At 49.6% G+C, this 19,205-nt stretch overlaps 1 protein-coding gene and 2 long non-coding RNA genes across 7 annotated transcripts in view; all 3 read left to right on the forward strand.

The window, feature by feature from the left end:
• The window catches only part of CLMN (calmin), a 111,820-nt gene that overhangs the window by 29,166 nt on the left and 63,449 nt on the right, over positions 1-19,205 (forward strand). The window lies entirely within an intron of this gene.
• LOC140850705 (uncharacterized) lies at positions 3,005-4,770 on the forward strand. The gene is made up of 2 exons (XR_012133699.1): positions 3,005-3,739; positions 4,211-4,770. It is a non-coding gene; the product is annotated as an uncharacterized lncRNA (long non-coding RNA).
• LOC140850704 (uncharacterized) lies at positions 12,199-19,139 on the forward strand. The gene is made up of 3 exons (XR_012133698.1): positions 12,199-12,829; positions 13,687-13,764; positions 14,797-19,139. It is a non-coding gene; the product is annotated as an uncharacterized lncRNA (long non-coding RNA).

Genomic DNA, 19,205 nt, shown 5'->3' on the forward strand with positions numbered 1-19,205 from the left:
GGGGCCATGCATCTTGCTCATCATTATAGCCTAGTCCAGAGCCCAGCACATAGTAGATGCTTAGCAAATACCTCTAAACATATAGATGAACCCTATCATTCATTTTAGGTTCCATAGCAGGCAGGTTCTGGAGCTGTTTGGGATGGGGGGCTGGGGGGCTGTCTGGACAGTTGGGGCAGCCCTTCAGGGCCAGACTTCTTGCCTCCCCACTTCCTCCCGCATCCCACTGGTCTGTTCCGGGTGAGGGTGGGGACAGCACCTCCTTCCCGTCATAGGACTGGTCCCTCCCTGCTGACCTTCAGCAAACTTCAGCTGGAGCTACGTGAGAGACGGAGCAGGCAGTGGGGAGGGATTCTTTCCTCTTCTTTTCTTTAGGCTGCCTCCTCCTCCACCTTCACCAATGCCAGGCCTGTCGTCTAGAGACCACAGGTCTGGCCAGTGGTCCCGAGGAGGAGCGAGGAGCATGCCACCCATTCTCAGCTTCACGGGACAGCGCATCCTGGGGACTGCTGCTCCTATGGAGTCATTTCCTCATTACATAGCCAGGCAGGGCCACATCGGGGGCAGCGCAGCAGCGTGGCCGGGCCCCCTGCGCCTGGGCTGGGGTCTGTGCGGCTTACTCCTGCCCATAGGGTCAGGCGCTCCGAGTCTGTTGGGCACTGCTCCCGGCCTGGCGTCCAGGGAGGGCAGCGAAGGCCAGAGCCTGGCAGACTTCCCAGAAGGGCTTCAAAAATATATATGTTTATTTGATTTGATTTCAAAACCAAGTAGAGAAAGCTTGGGATATGGTGGGGGCAGGAGAAAAGTATCTTCAAGCCCATTCTCTCTGTCATTGTTAATGTCTTTGCTTTCCATCTTCTCCCAAAGGCAATGCTTTCTGCTCTGTGACACCTACCATGTCTTTCTCCTGCTGCTTGGTTGCCTTGCTGTGGTCCCATATGATGGCTGGGTGGGTGTGCTGGGATTGAATTAGCCATGACCTTGGAGATGCACAGACCCAGGGCCTCCTGTCCCCTCGCCCCACAGGCGTTCTGTGCTCTCGCAGGCTGCCCCTTCCCAGCCTTATCTTGCCCTCCCGAGCTTGTGTTCAGCCTTGAGGATTTCTCTCCAGCTCTCAGCAAACCCTGGCTCCTGGGAAAGCCGGTGTTTATAGTTGGGGGCACAAGTGCGGAGATCCCTACCCACCCTCCCATCCACTTGGGGGATCCAGAGAGCAGGTGCAGAGAGGGTCCCTCTGCTCTCTCAGTGTGTGGAAGGGGGTGGGTCGAGCTATTCTCAGGCTTTGGCCTGAAGCTATTTAAAGTCAAGGCCATGGTCTACTAGGAAGGAAAGAAAATCAGTGTTTTTTAAGATGTAATAGGCTTTTGCTCTAGGATTGGGGCTGGGGGTGCTGGGGTCCTGGAGGTCCGGGGGCAGAGCTCCTTGAATTACTAGGCTTTGTTTGTGTTGTTATTTAAACCGTGCTCGGGGAGGTTATGAAATCTCTGGAGGCTTTTAAAAATAGCATAGCTTCTAGTTTTAAAAGTAGTCCATGTCCACTGTATAAAATATGGGAAAAAAACAAAATATAAAGAAGAAAATAAAAATCATCCCAGTGGCACCACCCAGAAATGACTGTTCTGAGACATTTGTTTTTCAGGCTTTGTTCCTAAATACGTTGATGGTTTTAACATAAATGGTTTAACATGTAGCAATTTAGAGCTGCCTTCTAGTCCCCCTGTCACTGCTTCCAGCTTTAGTGATCTTGAGCGAACACCTTATTCTCTCCATACCTCAACCCTTCATCTGTGAAATGGGCTGAGAGCTGGAGTGCCCTCACAGGCTGCAGCAAGTCTAAGTGAAGCCATGTACATACATGCACGCCAGGCCTGGCATAGTGCCAGGCACCCAGTAAGCTCCCAATAGATGCCTGTCGTGGCCATTAGCGATTTCTGCCAATCTTACAATCGTGGACATTATTTGTTTTCATTTTGTATCACAGTCTCAGAGTTTCCCTATGTCTTAAATACTGGGCAAACCTCATTTTGTAGCTGCCTGAGAATTCTGATGATTTATTTAGGCACTATTTGCCATTCAGCTCTTCCCCTGTTCCTAACTATTTTCAATGCATCCTGCTGTGATGAACTTGCACATCCATTCTTGCCACCATTTCTGATTATCTTTTAGGACATATACCAAGATGTTGACATATGGGGTCACAGGCAACAGGAATTTATTTCCTAGGCTCTGGATAATAAGAGACCAGATTGCTTTTCAGGAGGGTGATACAGCTTTGCATCCCCTGCGGGATTTGCTAGGACCATTTCTGGTCGCATTAGTGTTTATTTGCAAAAGTGATCACTCCTGGTCATGCCTGTAACCAGGAGCCCCTGGGGATGGGAGGTGGCTACTCTGGCCAATGGCCAGGGAGGATGCGGGTGGCTGGTGTTTTGTTCTGGACATAGGCAGCATACGGCCTCAGTTATGAGTCAGCCCAAGGAAGGGCAGGAGTGGGGGAGCTGGGGAATGCAGACTCACGGGGCGTGGGAGGAGGAATCTGTTTACATTGAACACAGGCCTGCAACAGGTGGTTTCCTGGACAGCGAGCCAAGCCCCAGACATTCAGGAAGTGCCATGCCTCCTGCTCAGGCTGTGAATGTTGTCGTCAGTAACCAGGGACACCGTTGCAGCCCCAGTTCTGCCTGTTTCCAAGGCGGTTTCTGTTGTCATTGTTCTTGTTCTCTTGGGCAGGAAGAAATTAAGAATTCAACACAAGAGCTTGGCCAGGTCAGAGCCTAGCAGGCAGCTGAGAGGGTATTAATAACAGCGATAACTAGAGCACCGATAGCCAATAGTTCAGAGGGCAACGCTCTTTCCAAGCACGTTTCCATGTGGTCTCTACTGCAGCCCGGTGCGTGGCACACCCTTAGTGGTCCTAATTTCTAGGTTCACTGCATCATTTTTCCTGGGCTCCTAAGCCTAGTGGTGCACACCCTACTCCATGAGCTCTTGGAATCCAAGCAGTACAGATAAAACAAAATAAATGCCAATAACAAAACACCTGCTTTGTAGATGAGGACACCAAGCCGCAGAGAGGTTTAGCTTATCCATGGTCACCTAGCTGAGAAGTGGCAGAACCAGAATCCAACCCAGGTCTGCCTGTCTGTCTCCAGGACCTGTGCTTCTGATCCCCACTGTGCACCCCTCTCACCCAGCCCATGTCTGCAGAGCACCCACGGCACACCGCACTGCCCACGTGGGGCGGGGACGTGAGCAGAGCAAAGCTGTGCCGGTTTTCAGTACTCAGAGCGTCATAAGGAGGTGTGTTCATTTCCTGCAGCCGCTCTAACAAGTAGCCGCGCACTTTGTGGTTTCAAACAACAAAAATCTATGATCTTACAGTTCTGGCAGTCAGAGGTCTGATGCAGTCTCCCTGCCCAGGCAACAGCCAGGCTGCACATCTTCTAGAGGCTTCGGGAGACAAACCCATTTCCTTGCTTATTCTAGCTCCTAGAAGCCGCCGATGTGCCTTGGCTCATGGCCCCTTCCTCCAGCCTCAAAGCCGGAGCATCTCACCTTCTTTCTCTCTCTCTGCTTCCATCTTCCTCTTCCCTTCTGTGTTCCGGGCCAAGCCTCCCTCTGCTGCCCTCTTAGGAAGACTGTTGTGATTACATCCAGCCACCCAAAGAATCCAGGAAAACCTCCCCGTCTCAAGATCTTTAATTTAATACATCTGCAAAAGCCTTTTTGCCACATAGAGGTAACATGCACAGGTTCCGGGGACTCAGAGCCGGACATCTGTGGGGGTTGCTGCCCAGTGTGACAGGGTCGTGAAGTGTAGTTGACTGGGAGATCCCAGCCAGCTGGGCTGACCCACTGTCCCTACGTGCGTTGAGCGCTCTAATCTATCATCCATAAAACTCTTGGCAAAACATAGATGGCTGTAACCAATGTTAGGGAGGCTCTCTCTATGTTAAAGCTGTTTCTTTACTGACAGAATATTGGGATGTGCCAGAATGCCAAAAGTGGCAGTGGGGAGTGGTCTCCAAGGACCTGGAATGTTTTGAGGACACCCCCAGGGGGCCGGCACCAGCTCATGTGCCAGAAACCCTTGGCCATCTAGCAAATCCTGCTTAGTGGAGTTTTTACAACTGCAAGAGCCAAGAACAGCCTTGGATTTGAGGCGACTTCTCTTTTGATGAGAGGATTAACTAGCTTTTCTTTTCTGAAGGTTCCATTGTTTTGAAGATATAATCCCTAAAAGAGACCCCCAAAGAATGGAAGCTTCGCCTTGAAATTTTACACGGCTCAGCTGCTGGGTGTCATCTCTCCGTGCCATAAGCATTTATTCTGTGAGGGCTGCATACGAGGATGCTGAGCACACACAGGCCCGGCCCCTGCAGAACGTCATGCCTTCTGTTTTCATTCTGTGTTGCCTCGTCTTTAATTTCCCCTGTTCGGGTGGTTGACAGGCTGGCTATGGCCTGAGGGGGTCTTAACAGGGATGGCTGGCTTCTCAGAGGGATGGGTGCCAAAGGGACAGGCAAGTGGCAGCGCTGAGGTCTAGGCCAGCAGAGGAAGCGGGCGACCCGGGAGTGAGGGTGGCGACTTGGTGTGAGGGAGCAGGCGGCTCCTTCAGACTTGCTTCACTGCTGCCCTCCTCTGGCTTGAACCCTGAATGGCTCCCCATTGCCTTCACTACAAACCCCAAACCTCCTACATTTAACATTTAAATTGAGATGTAATATGCATATGTATGTACACTGGTCATAAATATATGGCTTGACTGGTTTTTTATTGTGTGTGATATGCATACAGTAAAGTGTGCCAAAAACCCTAACCCTAAGCCCACAGACAGGTGAATTTTAACGTGTGTACATACCTGTGTACCCCTCATCCAGATCCAGGCATAGGGCCCTTCTAGAACCCCAGCAGCTTCCCCCGTGCGCCATCCACAGTAACCACCGTTCTCATTCCTATTGCCGTATGAGCACTGCTTGCTGTTGAATGTCACACGAACGGAATCATGGAGAATGTATTCTCTGTGTGCATGTGCCCGGCTTCTGCTGGACATGCTCTGGGAGATGATTCAGGTGGTGCGGAGCGGGAGTTCATTCTTTGGCATTGCTGGGTATTAGTTCTCTGTGTGAATGTACCACAGGTCATCTGTTTCCCTGTTCCCAGCATGGTACGTTCTTGGGTATGTTCTTGTTGACCTCAGCACTTGTTTTTTTCAGGTTATACTCAGAGATGGACTTGCTAAATCAAAAGGGTTGACATGTTTCACCTTTGTATATGCATCCTAACAGTTTTCCAAGGCAGTACCAGTTTACACTCCTGCCAGCAACGGGGAGATGAGCTCTAACCTCTTCATAACTTCTTCATGTCCCTTGTCACACCCATAAGCTCTGAATGTGCCAGTCCCTTCAGTCTTGTCCTTTGTAGCCTAGCAGAACCCTGTGCTCCAACTGCTCTAGTTACAGCTCAAGGCTGCCTGCTTTCTCTTGCCTCTAAGCCTTTGCATGTGCTGTTCTCTCTGCCTGGAACACTGTTCTCCCTCTAACCCTGCTGTCTCACTCTGGCTAACTCCTTCTGTTTCAAACTTCCCCTTAGTCTTATCTCTTTTAAGAAGCCTCCTCTGATTCCAAAACTTCCTCAGTGCCCTCTTTGGGCTCCTTTGCCCCCTGGCCCAGCTGGATCGTAAGTGTTGCCCCTCTGGGGTGCAGCTACCTACGCAAGCCCTGTTAAGAGTGGGGCCTTGTAGAAGTAAGGACCCTTCTTCTGTGAAGAAGTTTCTATGGGGGATGCTGCTGTGTTGGTGTTGAAGTCATCCAGCAGTTAGAGGCAGAGGCCAGACCCTCTGCCAGGCCCCACTGTTCTTTAGTGGTGAGATCTCAGATAAGTCACTACCTTCCCAAGTCTTTTCCTTGTGTAGTTGGTGGTGATACGCAGTATCAGTGTGCACTGAGAATCTTAATATGCAGTAATTGATTGTGGTTGATTGAGGAGGGAAAATTCAGAGAGCTGGCTCGGAGCCCCTCTGTCCACCAGAAACACAGGAGCATGTGGACAGAGGCTGGTGACTTTGGACCTGAGTTGTGAGCTGCAGGTTCCCATGAAAGACACAGAATCCCAGGATCTCTGGGTGCTCAACTGTTGGCTGAATGTTAGAAGTCTTACAATGCTAAACTACTGAAGCAGTGGTTCTCAGAGGGTGGTTTCCAGGTCAGCAGCCTCATCATCCCCTGGGAACTTGGAAATGCAGGTTATCAGGCCCTTCCCCAGACTATGCATCGGACACTCCAGGCATGGGACCCAGTAATCGAGTGTCCACAAGCCCCTTGCCTCCAGGAAGGTCCTCCTTCCTCCTCCAGGGGGCCCTCACAGATCCTCCTCTTACCCTCTGTGAGTCAGTGACAACTGTGGATCGGCTGCTGCCCTTCAGTGCGTCCAGCACCCTAGTGATGCCTACGCTGCAGATCTGTGCTGAGGAGGGCGGGCAGGTTGAGGCAGGCCCGGCACACCTGGCCCTCTGGTTTGTGAGATGCATACGGCTTCAGTGGAGGCTGACCACAACACTGCGCTAGGAGGTTCTGGAGATACTGCCTATCAGACAGAGGGTTTGTGGGCGGAGAGGCCTGGCGTGGGCAGACAGGTTTTTGTGTGTAGAGATGCATACCTGGGCGCTCAGATCCATAGCGTTTTCCTGGTTTGCAAAGCCAGCCCATCAGAATCACCTCTCCCCGCTGCTGCAGATTCACAGAGAGGAGTGTGAGGGGGAGACGCGAGCAGCTGGCTTCCAGGAGGGCTGGGATTCCGGGAAGGTGCTGGAAGCCGAATGCCGTGGCTTCAGGGGACCGAGACCTAGGAGGCAGCTTAAGCATGGCCACTGGCCTTTTTTTCTTAGTGGCTTACTCTTCCTCCCAAATCCTAGATGTGCCTTTTATGGTAGTTGTCTGTCATCTGCAGAATGTGTGCAAACTTTCTCTGAATCATGTGGCAAGGGCACAGATTGGCACATGGCCGGTGAGGAGTAAGACCCTAATGATCCCCAGGCGGTCTGCCGTGAGATCTGGGCCTCCGAGACGTTCCCCCTGCCTGGAGGACAGGAGGCCTCGCTGTCCCTATCTTCACCTGTCCAACGCCTGTCTATTTTATTTTATTATTACTTTTTATTTGGAAAAGCAGCCTTTTTATTATGGGGAACAGCTTTATTTTTTAATTAAAGTGCATAAAATTATTTTAAAGTGTACAATTCAGTGGCATTTAACATGTTCAGCACTGTCCAACCACCATCTCTGTCTTGTCGCAAAACATTTCCCCCTCCCTAAGAGGAAACTCCGCACCCTTCAGCTGTTACTCCCCATGCCTCCGTTCCCGGCAGCCACTAATCTGCTTTCAGCCCCTATGGATTTACCTATATTGGATATTTCATATAAATGGAATCACACAATATGTGACTTTTAGTGTCTGGCTTCTTTCATTTTGCATAATGCCTAGGCCCATCTGTGTTGTAGCATGTATCAGCTCACTTTATTCCTTTCTTTGTGGACAAATAATATTCTGTGGTGTGGATATGACATCTCCTCTCTCCATTCTCCCACTTCATTGTCTGGCACTTACTATTTTAAAATAAATTCCAGCCACTATGCTATTCCATCCATCGATATTTTAGTATGTTTCTTTAAAAGATAAAGACTCTTTTAAAAGCTTGACCACAATACCACAATACCATGGTCACACCTAAAACAATCAACAAGAATTCCCTAATGTCATCAAATAGCCAAGGGAAGAAGTTTTTCAGCCCAGCCTTTGGCACCCAAGCCTGGCCCGTCCCCTTTCCTGTAGTCCCACATGGATCAGTTGTTAGTGGTTGCTTTGAGGGCTAGTGCTAAAGGATTCTGAGGTCAAGGCTGGGGTTTGTAGGAATGAGAGCTGCGGTTGGTTAACGATGCCTGCCATGGGCATGGATAGAGACTGTGGCGGCACATATCCCAGCTATCTTCTGTGCCTTTGTTTCAGGAATCAGGAATCCAGTCCCCTGTACACTCCTGCCATTCCACCCACCCACCCACCCAGGATCTCACCCTGTTAATACCCAGCTCAAATATCTGTTCCTCTAAAAGACCTGTTCAGCTCCTCCAGTATAATTAATCTTTTCTACTATTGCATTTTGTGGGTCCTGTCATATGTCTCCAGAGGAGGAAGTCATCTTCTACTGTTGACTCAGTATTTACCAAGCACTGTGTGCACAGCACATAAGAACCTATGCAATTTCCCCAGATGCCCCAGCATTCAGACATGGGCCCTGCCCTCCTGGGCTCTGATTCACATTCTCTCTCTTTTTCTCTGCCTCACACACACACTTTCATGCTCTTGTTCCCTGGAGAGAATTTGCTGACCTAAAGCAGTGATCTTAACGGGTATAATTTGGGCACCAGTTAAAGATGGATGGTTCAGGGTTTAATTTTTCATCCTATTCATAATCAAACTCTGAAAGTCGTGGCATCATGCAACAGAAACCAGCCCTGGAGCTGAAGCCCTAAGAATGTTTCAGCCCAGCCTCTGCTCTGTGACCTAGGGCGGGTCCTCTGCCTCTCCTGGTCCTTGATGTCCCCCTGCGCAGAATGAAGGGATGGACTCCATGATCTGTGATCCCTGGGCCAGCCCTGTACCTGACGGCTCTGCCCTTCTCCTCCCACAAGGACTGGCTGTCCTGCTGAAGTGCAGGCTTTAGACAAAGAGGAAGCAGAGAGTTTGTTAGAAATCACCACTGTTTTCCCTTTCAGGATCCTATTACGGCCTTCTGTATGGCTGGCTGCCACTGAGCAGGAGGAATGTAAAAACTTCTAGGGCAGAGGCAGGAAATGCCTTGGAAATCAGGTCCCTTGACTCTGGCCTGTGGGATCCTGCCCAGCCCCTGACTCCGTGGCACTGCAGCCTGCCCACCTCACTGCCCACTGCCTCAACTCCAAACAGTTCTCAGGTCCCTCCTCAGATCTGACCCTTCCCATCCCCCCATCCCCCAGCTCTGGCTCTTGTCCATCACGCATTCCTGGATTACAGCTTCCTCCCCGGCTTCTTGACCTGCACGTTCTTCCGACTGCAGTCTCCTCTCCATATGCTGCCAGAAAGATGTTCTTAAAAATTAACTCTGATGTTGGAGTCCTCACGGTTCTCTAGAAGTCCAAATCTTAGTGTACGAAAAACCATTCAAGATCTGGTATTTACCTTCTGCCCATCCTCTGCTCCTATAAAACCAAATTGCTCATCCTTTTTGCACATGCTGTTCCCTGCACATTCTTTTTTCCCACAACTGTGTGTGGCGAACTCCTATATATCCTTCAGAACCCAATTCGCATATTCTTACCTCCTCATACAGCTGATGGCCTGAGGAAGATTACTGAGACCAGAGCCACATAGCCAAGTCCAGAGGGTGCGGCCCACAGGAGGGGATGATGGGGCAGTTCTCTGGTGAATCGGGGGAGGTGGAACGCATGCCTACCTGCTCCTCACTCTCCCTTCGTCTGCCAGTGTTGGAGTAGCCCGACTCTGCACAAACAAACAGCATATCGTCACAAAGCATCATCAGGGGTTGAACGTCAGAATTTCTAAAACTTGCTTCCAAATTTCCATATGTGGACAGATGTCACCTGAGAATGGGATTGAATGGGACGATCTCAGTTTCAAGCCAAGAAATGCTGTCAGAGCAGGTTACAGAAATGTCAGAAACATTTCCCAGTGATAGGCTTAATTCTGGCTCTGTGTAGATTACACGTGTGTCCGCATGAAATACCTGCCACCTTATTTCCTGTGGGTCCTGATGGAGCATCTCTGAGCAGAGATTGCTTCGCCTTTGCAAGGCTGAGGGATGCCTGTGTACACAGGTCTGCTACTGAAGCCCGGGGCTTCCGACTGATGGAGAGTACGGCCTGGGAAAGCACGTATGTGTCCCCTAAAGCTTAGCTCTGCCAGGCATCACCTCCTCAGGGAGCCTTCCTTGATTCTCTCCAATCAAGGGGGTTAGGAGCTTACCGCCACAGAGATTGTAGCTCTGGCTTATTCACCTTCAGACCATAAGCTCCTGGAGGCAGGCATGATGCATTTTCATCCTGTCATTGCCTCTGTCTAACACAGTGCTGGGCCAGAGTGACTGCGCGGAGTTTGTTGAATGAATAAAATAACCACTTGTCAATTGGTCATTCTGGATTTGGGAGAGACCTGCCTGACTGTCCCCCAACCTGAGTCTCTGTGCTTTCCCTCATCTCCCCATTTCATTTGCTCACTTCCTCTTTCTCTTCCCCTCTTGACCAGCCTGTTCGCCTCTAAGCACTGCCCTGAACTGCTAATAATACCCAAGTGCCTGCCGCTCAGAAGAAAGTAAGAGGGTTACAAAGATTTCCATCAAACGGATTTGGATCATCAAGAGACAAGCTGTAGTTCTCCAGAAACTTTATGAGTTGGAGGGTTTCTGTCCCCATGACCCGCCTAGGTGGAGTGCTATTCTTTGAAGTGCTTCAAAGGGTCACAGGTGGACATGAACTTGCACCAAAGTCTTTGGCTCCTGACATGTTCACATCACCAGAATGTAAATTCATCACAAGTCTGACATCTGAGCTTGATTCTTTTCTTCAGCCTGGCCTAGGTCCCTGTCTGTATGATACTCATGGTAGCATGGGCCTCAGGGAAGTTTCCAGACACTTGGCAAAGGCTTCTTGGCTCCATTTAATTCTAGGAGCACCTTGACATGGCCTGTCTAAAAGGCCAGCCTCTGGTAAGACCTTGCTCAGTGGGGAAGATCACGAAGGGCTGAGCAGCAGGGGCCCCAGCACTGTGACAAGCCCCTCCCTCGTTATGTCCCCTTATTTATGGCACTAGGAAGTACCAGTTCAGGTCCCCAGGATAGATTCCCTCACCCACTTCCACCTGCCAGGAAGTGAAAATAAAATTGGTCCCCCAAAACTTTTTCTTAGACCTATTGTATATTTAGAGCCCTGTTAAGTTAAAAAATACTGTTATGGAATATTTCCAGCATTCAGCAGAGTACAGAGAGTAGGACAGTGATGTCCCTATGCCTTGGCAGCTTCAATAATAATTAAGCTGACCTCTCTGCATCACCTGTGCCCCCTACCTGTCACCCCCACGTGGCCTGATTATTTTGAAGCAAATCCTAGATGTCAAATTATTTTATCCACAGTTATTTTAGTATAGAACTCTAAAACAGAAACACTTTAAATGTAACTTCAGTGGCATGATCACATCTCAAAAACCAAACAAAAATCCTTTAATATCATCAAAGACCAGAGTTCAAATTTCCCCAAGTGCGTAATGAATGGTTTTTGGTTTTCCATTTTGCCAGGTGTTCAAGTTGGGTTCCAGACAGGGGCTGCTCACGGCACCTGGCTGCTCCTGCTGTCCCCCAGGTCTCTTGTAATTGGAGGTGCTTTCAGGGGAGGCACAGAAAGTCTAGGAGGGCTTAGAGGGGTGGCGTATGTGTGCCTGCCCTGCCTGCCCACTGCCCTGTGTGGGCTCCCGGGGCCCTGCCACACCGCCTCTCTCTGCCTCTGTCTGTCCCTCCAGCTCACACAACAGGCACCTCCTAATTGCATTACTTATGTAACTGTCACCAGACTTCTTGCATTTGTGTCCTTGTGTTCTAAATGCCCCCCTGGTGTGTGTGGTGCTGAGCTAGACACAGGGATACAGAGGTGAAGAGTCACTGGAAAGATAAATCTGGAGTGCCCGTCAGTCTGTGCTCGTATGTGTGTGATCCATGTAACTCTGCAATGCCTGGTTAACCTCAGCTCTTTACTCAAGTGTCACCTTCTCAATAAGGTATTTGCCAGCCGCTGTATTTACATCGGGGTTCCTTGACCTCAGCACTCTGTCGGGTCTGATGATACTGTGTCGCGTAAGGCTGTCCTATGTAGGCTGTTTAGCAGCCTCCCTGGTTACTGCCCACTAGATGCCAGGAGCACCCTCCCCTCAATTGTGACCATCGAAACATGTCTAGGAATTGCCAAATGTCCCCTGGGGGCAAAATCATCCCATCTTGAAAAGTACTGATTTAAATTTAGATTGGAGAAAATTAAAATCACCACTTCCCACCCCTCCCCCATCTCCGTTCCCCATCTCTTTTTATTTTTTATTTTTCTCTTTAGCCCTTATCCCCAGCTAACAGACTAGATCTTTCATGTAATTATCAAATTGATTGTTGGCTTCTCTAAACCTGACTGCAAGTGCCATGTGTCTGGGACTTGAGTCTACATCATCTATAAGGTTCTCACCTTTGCTCTCCCGCCCCGGGCCTAGGATGGGGTCTGTAGGAGGGGTCAGTAAATGTTTGTTGCATGAACAAGTGAGGGTTCAATAATGCAGCAAGGCACCCTCAGGAGGAGAAAGGCATTCAGGGCCTCCCTTCAAGGAGCCACATGAGGTTGGAGATGCCCTTCTGAGGCAGCGCACTGGGAGTGACCAGCTCCCTGGGGCGCAGGCCATGCTTCCCTCTCGACCAGTGGCAAGGGCCATGTGCCCAGGCCAGGAACCTACCAGGAAGCATCTGGTAACCACTGTGGGGCAGAGGGGCAGGCAGCTCCCCAGGGAGTGTGTTTGCTACTGACTGCATGAGGACATGATGGCACTAATCACAAATCCATGACTGCTAAGCTTGGGCAGGGCTGGCAATTAAAATACCAGTTGATTTCATGATCCTGGATGCCACGTAGTCCTGGGAAGTTGTAAGGTGTGGTTAGTGCCACGTGGGGTCTGAGGGGAAAAGAAAGAAAGCAGACATTTCCAAGAGCAGCAATGGAAAGAAAGACCGAGGAGCGAGTTGGCAGGGGCACAGTGTGTGAGTGTGCAGGTCCTATGGCTACGCATTTCCGGGAGGAAGCGAGTTGGGGCAGCAGAGCAACGGGCAGGGACTGGATGGCAAATGTGGGGAGAAAGATGAGAATGGTCAGGAAACACATGAATAGCAGTAAGGGAGGGTCAAAACCAAGTGGTAAGCCAGAGCCCGACTAATGAAAGCGAGGAGACAGAAGGGAAAGCCTCGTCCTTGTCTTTTCTTGCCACAAGTGCGCACAGAGAAGAGGGAGTCCTGCCCCCACCAGGTGGATAAGCCATGTGCTCTCTAACAGCAGGCGGGTGAAGCGTTCGAAACTGGACAGCTGGGTTCATCGTGACCCAGCCGATGGGAGATGCTGCCCTCAGGCTAGACTGGATGGGAGATGGGCCTGGCGGCAGGGCTTAGAGGACGGTTCCTGAGGACCACATGCAGTCATTTTACTGTAGGATGGTCTTGGCACAGGGTGAGGGCTTGGGAGATGGTAGCATTTTTATTATTATCAGTTATTTTTGACACAAGGTGTGCTATCAGAACAGAGAACAGGGAGGTGAGGGCAGAGGCAGTATTTACAGTCGCAGATCAAATACACACCCACATCTACCCGCCCCCCCAGCACCCCTCCCTTGGTGGCAGGCTGAGACGGGTCAAGGGCATTCAGTTCCCAAGATGCAAGCGGGGAGAGCAGAGTAAGAAGGATTGTTGTTGATCCGTCACAGACACCCCTGAGCCTTTTGGGGCCTTTCCTGAACGTGGCCCACTGCGTCTGGTGTACTGTTTAGAGGTGAGCCGGCTTCAGATGGGGGCGTCAGGCCCTATCAGATGACAGAGATGGCCTCCTAATTATAGGTGTACCTACCTAGGTCCTCATAGACGCTGCCCCCTCCTCCCTGCTGCTCAGCACATGGCCCAACGCCGGATGAGGAATCCTCCAAGCAGGGGTGAGCAATGGATGAGCCCGCGCAGGTGTGCGACCTCCGGGGGGATGTGGGGACAGTCCATGAGCTCACCCGGGAATCTGCTCAGAGCAGTCCCAGGGACAGAGGTCCACAGGGTCCCTGCACCCAAGCCTGCTGAATCCCTCTGAGGCGTCTTACTGGGGCATTCTCCTCGCTGCACTCTGCAGGCTGTCTCTGCCTCACCCTCAGGGGCCCGTCCTTTGGAGTATGCTAAATTGGGGGGCAGGGAGGGGGCCCATGTGTATATATGCATTGGAACGTCTAAAATAATTCTGGAAGAAATCACACAAACCATGACTACATTGTTTGCTTTAGGGGAGGGATGTAACCCGGCCAGAGAGAGGGATGGGCGGGAGAGCTGAAGTTCATTACTTTATTATTATTTTTTTATTATTCACTTTTATTATACTTTCTGTAGTTGAGCCATATGAGTATTTATTCAAACTTACATGAAAATAAATAAGGGAAAATTTCAATACTTGGCCCCAGGGTTTTCCATCCAGAGCCCTTATGAACAATTCGTATTTATTTTATTGATTGAGTTCGGCTTTTCATTTCTCCCTTTGGACTACAAAGTCCACATAGGCAGGGCCCATGTTGGCTTGGTTCTTTTGTATCTGGTACAGGGCTGGGCACACAGCCTGGCTTAACTCTCCTAAATTAAGACAGAATGAAATAACTCAGGACGTACGACAGGTGTATTGTTGTACTGAACTTGAATCTATATCCAGCAAACTGCAGGCTTTGAACACTGCCCCAGATGTCAAGGAACCCACAGGCATCCAATGAGTTTACTGCTAAAATTCCCTACATTCCTGGCACCCCAGCACAGGGCCTGGCACGTAACAGGTGGGGAGGAGAGATCTGTCAAGTGTGTGGATGGATGTCTGATTTTATCTCCAGGCATTCTAGAACTTCCCCCACCCATAATGTTCCCGGGCCCTACTGCGGCTCAGGGGTTATCTGTTACAGCAGCTAGCATAACTCTAATACCTTCCCTCACCTTCTTTACAGAGACACATTCCTATACACCGGCCGATTGGCATGGCTCTGGTGTCACTGTGTCAATGGCAGCTTCTCCCTGGGCCTGCGTGTGAGATGAGTTTCACCAGGAGACGGCTGCTGTTGGCTTGCAGCTGCCAAGAGGATTGTGCGGTGGGGCTGTTGCCATAGAGAAAATCTGATTACATTCAAACTCAAATTCATTACATCAGCATGTTCTTTTTCCTCAAGGCTGGAGAATGTCACAGGGAGGCCCTTCCTCTTTCTGCCTGCATCAGGCTACTGGAAGGTAAATATTCTAGTGCTGTGTCTGAGCATGAAAAGAATGCCTTGTTCCTTCTGATCCCAGCCAGCTGCTCGAAATGTGATTCACTGGGAAGCAAAAATGAGAAACTGATATGGCTGCAGCAACTGCAAATTATCACGAATGGGGGCCGGACACAGGCAGTGCCTTTCCCCTCCTTTTTCCTGCACTCACGCGTGCCACAGGCCACACCTGTGTGTATTAGTCAGGGCTTTCCAGGAAACAGAACCAGCAGGGCAAGTATGTTCAGAGAGAGATTCATTTTAAGGAATTTGCCCACTTGATTATGGAGACTGGTGAGTCTAAAATCTGTTAGGTAGTTTGGCAGGCTAGAGACCCAGGGAAGAATTGCAGTTCAAAGCCAGAGGATGTTTGCTGGAAGAATCCTTCTTGCTTGGGCTGTTGAGGCCTTCAGCTGATTGGGTGAGGCCCACCCACATGCTGGAGGGCAGTCTGCTTTACTCAAAGTCTAACGATTTAAATGTTAATCTCCTTCAAGGGCCACCTTCACAGAAACATCCAGAATAATGTTTGACCAAATATGTAGGTGTGTGGCCTAATCCAGGCAGCACATAAATTTAACCAGTGCACTGTGTTTATTCCAAACATGCTCAAGGAAGCAGTGCATGGACTCTTGGGAAGCTGGGGTGTCAATCTTTCCTCTTGAATTTTTTGTAGGGATGTAACTTTAACCTCTCTGAGCTTCTGTGGCCTTGTAAAAACACTGGCTGTTTATGGAGCCCCATCACTGGTCAAGGATGCGGATTCGTGATACTCCCCAAGTGTAAAGAGGGCATTTTAAGGGACTGTCCCAGGTTGTACTGATGCTGCGTGGAAGCGTGCGGCCCAGAATCCAGGTGTGGCCTGAAGTCATGGTTTTCCTACTGCTGCGCACCAGGCTGGGGTGAGGATTAATTACAGTGAGGTGCAGGTGCCTCGAATACCAAGTGTGAGGCTGGCACCAGCCTGGCTGATGGTCAGTCCAACATGTTTCATTTTCAAATGGATGTGGAGTCTAAGGTCGTAATGACGATGGGATGATGACAGGAACAACCAATATTTTTTATGTTTTCTGTGCCAGCCATTTGTATAAGCTCTTCCCAGGCACTAACCCCTTCAGTCCTTATGGCAAACACACACATGGGTGGGTGTGGTAATTATCTTCGTTTTCTGGGAAACTGAGGCTCAGCTTCTGTGACTCATCCAAGGTCTTCTCCCTGCTTCTGGAACCCACTATGCCCCCAGTGCTCGTGGCTACTCCAGACTCTGCAAAGCCTGTCTGGGCAGGTCAGGCTGCTATAATAGAGTGTCACAGACTGAGCCAGCTTATAAGCAACAGACATTTATTTCTCATAGTCTGGAGGCTGGAAGTCTAAGATCAAGGTTCTGGCAGATTCCATGTCTGGTGAGGACCTGCTCCTGATTCATAGACTGCCATCCCCTTGCTGTGTCCTCACATGGTGGAAGGGGCCAGAGAGTTTTCCGGGGTCCCTTTTTTAAGGTCACTAATACCATTCGTGAGGGCTCCACCCTTGTGACCTAATCACCTCCCAAAGGCCCCACCTCCTTATACCATCACATTGGGGATTAGGTCTCATCATGTAAATACTGGGGGACACATTCAGTCTATAATATTATCCCCTCCCTTTCAACTCAAAATCCAGTTATTGTGAATGTTCATATTCCACATAAATGCTATGGCTTCATTGCTGGAATTCTGCATTTGGGGTAAACTGAGCAGATCCTCCCATTGCCTCCTGGGCCACCCATCCTCTGCATGGCTGTGGCCGCTCCATTCCCTCATGAGAATGCAGGCCATTCAAGCCTGCTGGGTGCCCAGCCCTGCTGAGCCACGTGTCCACACGTCACTTGGTTTGGCCACCGCGGGCCAGCCCAGGGTGGCACTCACTCCACAGTGGTTAAGAGCTGGACTCAGAGACTCAGCCCTGGCTTTACATCTGCCCCCCAGAAGGACAAGCTGTGTGATCTTAAGGCCTGACTTCCTTATTGGGAAAATGGGGAAAAAAGTAACCCCTACCTCAAACATATCAGGATTAGATAAAGTAACTCTAAGCACATAGCATAGTGCCTGCTGGCACACAGCAAGTGCTCAAGAAATGAGAAATGGTATCTATTTTTATTAACCATTTAATACGTGCCAAGGAGTTATCTCTTGGCTGACTCTGTGCTTGTTCTAGATTATTTTTCATGTCGTAGCTTGCTGAGCTGTCCTGTGGTCACTGGCATGTGTATGTCTTTTGTGGAGGGAGCTGGGGCAGAGCTGCTGGGGAGCAGAACTGCTGGGGAAAAGCTAAATGCTCAGTAGCGAGGCCAAGAACTGGGTTAAGCACAGGGCAGATGAAGGGCCCAGAGAAAAAGTCAACTTCAAGAGAGTCCCCCAGAGCCCAGCTCTAAGAATAGCTTTAGTGCTTCTGAACAGGTGATGATAGTTGATAGCTGATGCCCCATGCAATGTGGGGAGACACATGGGGAGTTCAGATTGATTTCCCAGGGTCTTTGGGAACACAGACATGGACACCGGCCCAGCCCCAGCACCTGTCATCCAGACTTCTGATGCCGGCTCTTCTGAGCCCTGAGCTGAGCTGCTGCTCAAAGGAGAATTCTCAGGAGAGGCGTCTGGATGAGGGAGCTGCTTGCAGATTGTCAGGATTCATTCCTTCTTGAAATGAAGTTGATGGATGCTTTCAGAGGGGCCAGGGCAGGGGAAGTGTGGGGATGGCTTCCAGGTTCTTGCTGCAGGTGGGAGATGGGCTGTAGGGGATCCCTGTGTTATCTGGGGCACATGTGTCTTCATGGGGGTGTGAGGGGGTGCAGCCAACCACACACTTGCAGGCAGCCTGGGGTGGCTGGAGTTGGAAGAGCCCCCTGCACACCTCAGTGATGGACTTTGCTGGGCCCTACAGCATAGACAGGCCTCTCCGGCCTTGGTGACACTCACGCTTTTGAGAGTGAAAAGGGGGACACTGTGAATTCCAGTTGATACTCATTAGTCACCAATTCCATATTTGCACTTCGCCTATTCGCTAAAATTATTTATAACCCCAGACTTAATATTTGCAATGCTTTCACTTCACGGTCAACTGCAGACATGAGAAGAGCGGCAAAAAATTGGGGCCATCTAACGCACATGTTCCCAGCTGAAGTGAAACAAAGAACAAAGTAGCATTCTGTCTTCTTGTTTCAGCTCTCATGCTGTAGGCAAGGTCCTTTTCAAGGTCTAGTATGCACCTTATTTTTACCATTTTTGTGCTTTTTTTGGTGATTTCACTATTTGAAGTGCCTCTCCCCACACAAAAGTGCTAGAAGTCTGTGATGTACCTTGCAGAGAAAATACATGCATTAGGTAAGCTGTGTTCAGGTATGAGCTATAGTGCTACTGGCCATGAGTCCAATGTCAGTGAGTCAACAATACATACCAAATGAGATGTCTTTAGACAAAAACACATCAAACGAGGTATGTATCAATTGGTTGACAAAAATGTTGTGACCAGAAGTTCACAGGAAGCTGATGCCGTTTTCCCCTAGGAGCAATAGTTCAGTATTGATTAATTCAGGGTTCATAGTGACTTTCTAGAACAACCTGTTTGAATAAAGAGAAAAATCAACTGTATTTCCTTTGGTTAACAGGATTAAACTGGGTCGTGTAGTCACTTAGGACCTGACAGCTTCCTCCTCTAGGAAGTTTTCCATGGTCTCTGTAGCCTCCAGAGATCTTTCCATCTTGCCCCACAATATGTTTTATGTTTGCCCTTGGTTTGACACATGACACAGACTGCAGCATATTAGTAATTCTCTCATTTGTTTGCCTTTTTATATGACAGCAGCACGAGCTCCTTGAAGTCTGTTTTAATTCTTTGGACCCTACACAGTACAGTGTTTGATTCTTTCTGCAAATGTTTAATTTGTTAATTTGATTTGTGTTAGATGCATTCTTTTAATGAACAAATAAATGCAAGACTGAAAGATGGAAGGAAGGAATGGTGTGCTTACTGAATGCCAGGCACCCACGGGAGGCAGAGTCTGTGATGAAGAGGGAGTCATTGTACACAGAATCTGGGTGCTGCGCTAGTGGAGAACAGAGTGGCAGCGCCTCCCC

Source organism: Manis javanica, chromosome 8 (assembly GCF_040802235.1).
Source record: "Manis javanica isolate MJ-LG chromosome 8, MJ_LKY, whole genome shotgun sequence".
Classification (NCBI taxonomy): domain Eukaryota; kingdom Metazoa; phylum Chordata; class Mammalia; order Pholidota; family Manidae; genus Manis; species Manis javanica.